Raw genomic sequence first — 6,920 nt, 5'->3', positions numbered from 1 at the left:
CCTAGAACCCGTGCTCCACAAGAGAAGCCACCGCAATGAGAAGCCCGCACACCGCAACCAAGAGTAGCCCCTGCTTGCCGCAACTAGAGAAAACCCGTGAGCAGCGGAGAGGCTCCGAGACCACAAAAAAAAAAAAAAAAAAAAAAACAGATACTGGTTTAGAGTGTTCTGAACCTTAGTCCTCAACTGGTGACGAATGTGTAGTAGAACTCCCTTAAGCCTTCTATGGCTGTAAAATGGAAATAAGCTAATAAGAAAGTTGGGCTACTGAGAAATTTGTTGGGCTCTAGACTATTTCCCCTCCTCTCGCCTTGGCCAAAGTATACTCTAAAGATTAAAGGTAGTCTTAAAAGGGAAAAAGCTTCCTGCATACTCTATTAGAATCACATGTAAGGCTGGTGCACATGAGACCTTCTGTGCACCACTTCCCTGGTGGGCAGTGGTTAAGAATCCGCCTGCCAATGCAGGGGACACAGGTTCGAGCTCTGATCTGGGAAGAACCCACATACTGCGGAGCAGCTAAGCCTGTGCACCACAACTACTGAAGCCCACATGCCTAGAGCCCATGCTTGGAAACAAGAGAAGCCACCGCAATGAGAAGCCTCCACAATGAGAGGCCCACGCATCACAACAAAGAGTAGCCCCCGCTCACTGAAACTAGAGAGGGCCTGCACACAGCAATAAAGACCCAATGCAGCTAAAAATAAATAAATAAAAGTAAAAAAAATTTTTTAAGTCACCAGAAACTCATTTAAAAAAAAAAAGTCTGTAGGAATTTACACTTAAAAAAATAAAATAAATAAAATGAAATACCCAGTCTATGGTATTTTTGTTATAGCAGCCTAAATGGAATAAGACATCAGATATAAGAAGTCAGTTAAAGATTAATTCAAGAACGCAAAATAAAACATCCCATACAGGAGAGGAGGGGACAAGACAGAAGTAGAGAAGGACATTAGCTCACCTCTTCTTACGAAAACACCAAAATCACAAATAACTACTGAACAATCATGGACCAAAAAACGCTGGAACCTACCAGAAAAGATATCCTACATCCAAAGTCAAAGAAGCCGCCACAACGAGACAGTAGGAGGAGCGTGACTGTGATAAAATCAAATCCCATCCCCACTGGGTGGGTGACCCACAAACTGGAAAATAACTATATCACAGAAGTTCCCCCACAGAAGTGAAAGTTCTGAGTCCCACGTCAGGCTCCCTAGCCTGGGGGCCTGACAACAGGAGGAGGAGCCCCCAAAGAATCTGGCTTTGAGGCCAATGGGGTTTGATCGCAGGAATTCCACAGGACTGGGGGAAACAAAAACTCCACTCTTAGAGGGTGCACAGAAGGTCTCATGTGCACCAGGATCCAGGAAAAAAAGAAGTGACCTCATTAAAGCCTGGGCCAGACCTACCTGCTGGTACTGAAGGGTGGAGATTTTTCAATCTCCACAAATCAATTAGTGTGATACACCACATCAACAAATTGAAGAATAAAAACCATATGATCATTTCAATACATGCAGAAAAAGCTTTTGACAAAATTCAACACCCTTTTATGACAAAAACTCTCCAGAAAGTGGGCACGGAGGGAACATACCTCCACATAATAATGGTCATATATGACAAACCCACAGCTAACATCATACTCAATGGTGAAAAGCTGAAGGCATTTCCTCTAAGATCAGGAACAAGACAAGGATGTCCACTTTTAACATTTCTATTCAAAATAGTTTTGGAAGTCCTAGCCACAGCAATCAGAGAAGAAAAAGAAATAAAATTAATCCAAATTGGAAAAAAGTAGTAAAATTGTCACTGCTTGCAGATGACATCATACCATACATAAAAAATCCTAAAGATGCTACCAGAAAACTACTACAGCTCATCAATGAATTTGGTAAAGTTTCAGAATACAAAATTAATACACAGATATCTGTTGCATATCTATACACTAACAATGAAAGATAAGAAAAAGAAATGGAAGAAACAATCCCACTTACCATTACATCAAAAAGAATAAAATATCTTGGAATAAATCTACCTAAGGAGGCAAAAGACCTGTACTCTGAAAACTATAAGACACTAATGAAAGAAATCAAAGACAACACAAACAGATGGAAAGATATATTGTGTTCTTGGATTGGAAGAATTAATACAGTCAAAATGACTATACTACCCAAGGCAATCTACAGATTCAATGTAATCCCTATCAAACTACCAATGGCATTTTTCACAGAACTAGAACAAAATGTCTTAAAATTTGTATGGAGACACAAAAGACCCCAAATAGCCAAAATAATCTTGAGAAAGAAAAACAGAGCTGGAGGAATCAGGCTCCCTGACTTCTGACTATACTACAAAGCTACAGTCATCAAGACAGTATGGTATTGGCACAAAAACAGAAATATAGATCAATGGAACAGGACAGAAAGCCCAGAAATAAACCCATGCACCAATGCTCAATTAATCTACGACAAAGGAAAAAAGACTACACAATGAGGAAAAGACACTCTCTTCAATAAATGGAGATGGGAAAAATGGACAGCTACATGTAAAAGAATGAAATTAGAACATTCTTTAACACCATACACAAAAATAAACTCAAAATAGATTAAAGACCTAAATGTAAGATCTGTTACTATCAAACTCTTAGAGGAAACCATAGGTAGAACACTCTTTGACATAAATTGCAGCAATATCTTTTTGGATCCATCTCCTAGAGTAATGGAAATAAAAACAAAAATAAACAAATGGGACCTAATTAAACTCAAAAGCTTTTGCACAGCAAAGGAAACCATAAACAAAACAAAAAAACAACTCATAGAATGGGTGAGAATATTTGCAAACAATGGGACCGACAAGGGATTAATCTCCAAAATCTACAAACAGCTCATGTAGGCCGATATCAAAAAAACACTAACAACTCAATAAAAAAAATGGGCAGAAGACTTAAATAGACATTTCTCCAAAGAAGGCATATAGATGGTCAAGCAGCACACGAAATGCTCAACATTGCTAATTATTAGAGAAATGCAAATCAAAACTACAATGAGATACCACTTCACACCAGCCAGATGGCTATCATCAAAAAATCCACAAACAATAAATGCCAGAGAGGGTGTGAGATAAAAGGAACCCTCCTACACTGTTGGTGGGAATGTAAATTGGTATAGCCACTTTGGAGAGCAGTATGGAGGTTCCTTAAAAAACTAAAAATAAAGCTACCATATGATCCTGCAATCCCACTATTGGGCATATATCCAGAGGAAAACATGGTCCAGGAGGATGCATGCACCCCAGTGTTCACTACAGCACTGTTTACAATAGCCAAGACATGGAAGCAACCTAAATGTCTATTGACAGAGGAACGGATAAAGAAGATATAGTACATATGTGCAATGGAATATTACTCAGCCATTAAAAAGAATGAAAAATGCCACTTGCAGCAACATGGATGGACCTAAAGATTGTCATACTGAGTGAAGTAAGTCAAACAAAGACAAGTATCATATGCTATTGCCTATATGCAGAATCTAAAAAATGATATAAATGAACTTATTTACAAAACAGAAACAGACTCACAGATTTAGAGAATGAACTTAGGTTACCAGGGGGAAGCGTGCAGAGGAGGAATAGTTAAGGAGTTTGGGACTGACATGTACACACTGCTATATTTAAAATGGATAACCAACAAGGCCCTACTGTATAGCATAGGGAACTCTGCTCAATATTATGTAACAACCTAAATGGGAAAAGAATTTGAAAAACAATAGATACATGTATATGTATAACTGAATCACTTTGCTGTACACCTGAAACTAACACAACATTGTTAATCACCTATACTCCAATATAAAATAAAAAGTTGAAAAAAACATTCAATGAGATATCACCTCACACCAGTTAGAGTGGCCATCATCAAAAAAATCTACAAACAGGGGCTTCCCTGGTGGCGCAGTGGTTGAGAGTCCACCTGCCAATGCAGGGGACACGGGCTCGTGCCCCGGTCCAGGAAGATCCCACATGCCGCGGAGCAGCTGGGCCCGTGAGCCATGGTCACTGAGTCTGCATGTCCGGAGCCTGTGCTCCGCAACGGGAGAGGCCACAACAGTGAGAGGCCCACGTACCGCCAAAAAAAATCTACAAACAATAAATGCTGGAGAGGGTGTGGAGAAAAGGGAACCCTCCTACACTGTTGGTGGGAATGTAAATTGATACAGCCACTATGGAGAACAGTACAGAGGTTCCTTAAAAAACTAAAAATAGAATTACCATATGACCCAGTAGTCCCACTACTGGGCATATACCCGGAGAAAACCATGGTTCAAAAGGATACATGCACCCCAATGCTCATTGCAGCACTGTTTACGACAGCCAAGAAATGGAAGCAATGTAAATATCCATCAGCAGATGAAAGGATAAAGAAGATGTGGTACATATATACAATGGAATATTACTCAAACATTAAAAAGAATGAAATAACGCCATTTGCAGCAACAGTGGATGGACCTGGAGATTATCATACTGAGTGAAGTAAGTCAGACAAGAAAAGACAAATATCATATGATATTGCTTTTATGAGGAATCTTAAAATATACAAAAGCTAAATAACTAAGATCCTCTTAATTGCTTTTTGCTGTGATCTAACAGAACGCCAGTCTTGTTTGTGGCAGCAGTGGGCCCAGGTGAAAATGATCAATTCCCTGAACACTCTTGTATCTAAGAGTCAACATAGTTCTGGCCAATGAGAGATATAAGAAGTCTACTGAATGGGACTTCTGAGATGAATACCTTGTGTAAGTTTGTGATAAGAAGATTGTAAACTTGAAAGAAAAATCCCATATGGAAAAGTTTTTATGGTGAACTTATTCTATGAGCCCGATTTCTTGCATCTTCTCATATCTAGAAAAGCACTAAAATCATTACGGACATATGCAGACATCTGCATCTCGCCACTAGCAGCAGCCTTCTGCCAAAACGTGTGCTTGATTGCACTGTATCCCCTAAAATCACATATATACTGACTTCTCCCCTTACCTCTTTGGAGCAGGTCCTCAGAACTATCTGATAGGCTGTCTCCCAAGCTACAGTACTCATTTTGCCCCAAATAAAACTTAACTCACAATTCTCACATTGTGCACTTTTTTTTAGTCAACATATTTAAGGAATAAATTACATCAGACTGACAAATTCTGCAGAGTATTAAAAGAGGGACTATTTCCCAGCTCACTCAATGAGGAAAGCACAAAGCTTGCCAAGGATATTAAATAAAGGAAAATTAGAGGTCCATCTCTCACATTTACATATATTCAAACGTTTTACGCAAAATTTTAGCAAACTAAATCTAATAACATACAGAAAGGATAACACATCATGACCGATTTGGGTTTAAGAAAGAAAAAGAAGCAAGTTTGATTAAACATTCAAAAATCAACGTATTGACCATTTCCAAAACAGGCAGTCACGGCTGCCAGGGAGGAAGTACTCACGTTGCAGGCTGAAGCGTAAGGAGGGGCTGAATTTCCTAAAGCACAGGCTGGTGGAGGTTCTTTGGGCTGAGCAGGAGCTGGAGCTGGAGCTGGAGCTGGAGCTGGAGCTGGAGCTGCAGCAGGAGCGGGACCCGGAGCCTGCGCCAGACCCTGCGCTGCCGCCTGTAGCCAGAGCGAGAATATCTGCTTCTGGTGTTGCGGCTACCCCGGAACATCTCCGAATTGAGACGCTGCACTCGGCCAGCAGCTAGTGCTGCCTGTGCTGAGCATGCGCAGACGGCTGGATTTGGGAGTGCAACGTGCGTTGTGAGCAATGATGCACTGAGCTACCCATAGCACCTGGCAACTAATGGCGTGGCGTTCGTCGGCTTAAGCGAATGCCTCTTGTTTGGAGATGATCAACTTGGCCCGCTGCGGGCTGCACCACGAGGCCTTTTCTGCAGCCACCTCTCCTCGGCCTCGAGAGCGTGCCCTACTCCAGGCCCTTATGCTCCACTGCTCGGATAACGTGCTGACTCGCCACCTGGTTAACGACACCTCATGCTGGCCAGCCGGCCTCTCGTGTTGGCCAGTGCCTTTGCTTACAGGCCCAAATCCCAGCCTTTTACTACGACGACAGCAGGCCTTGCTATCCCTGCATCTTCCCTCAACTGCCTCTGACAGAGACAGTAACCAAATGCGTGCAAGGCGGGATGCTCAGTGTCTGGTGGTGTAACCATAATCCGGATGCTGGGCTGCCTGCAGACGCTACAAGTGCTGAGGATCACTGCTGTCTGGGCCCTCTCAAGTGGCAGCCTGCTGCTCCGGGATGCCTTCAGAAGCATTTCCACAGAATTCAGCAGCTGGCGATGAGCAGCCCCACTGTGGCTAATCTGCAGAACTACGAATCAAGCCTCCTGTGGCTCCAGAACCACCAGAAAGTACTGCTCGCTGCAGTTGCTGAGCCCAGAGGAGCAGAGGCTTCTGTCACCGACTCTAAATGACTTCGGGATTCTGGGGCACCCCACCTGTTGCTGAACTTCAAAGTATGTGTTGTTTGCCTCTTGCTCTACACATCCCTTTGAAATGTTTGTAATCGAGGGATGCAGAAGACCTGGAAAATCCTAGAAGTAATCCAGGAAGGGATTCGCATGGGAGTGGCCCCTCTCTCCATTTATGTGACCTGAAAACTGGGCAGTGACTCGCAGAAATCCTATCCTTCAGAAGGTTGACGATGCTGACTCCCAATTACCTGACTACCGATCTATCAGAAGAATGTCCACGAGCTAATCACGCCCTCTTTGAACAGTACTATAAAACTTCTCACTACCCCCTCCAGGCTGGGACACAGAGTTTTGAAGGCAAAAGCCTGCCGTGGCCCACCTTGCCTGGCAAAGGATAAAGCTATTCTTTTCTGCTTCACCCAAAACTCTGTCTCTGAGGAGTCATTCAGTG

Source organism: Lipotes vexillifer, unplaced genomic scaffold (assembly GCF_000442215.2).
Source record: "Lipotes vexillifer unplaced genomic scaffold, Lipotes_vexillifer_v1.1 scaffold479, whole genome shotgun sequence".
Lineage (NCBI taxonomy): Eukaryota > Metazoa > Chordata > Mammalia > Artiodactyla > Lipotidae > Lipotes > Lipotes vexillifer.
Note: the sequence above shows the minus strand (reverse complement) of the source record.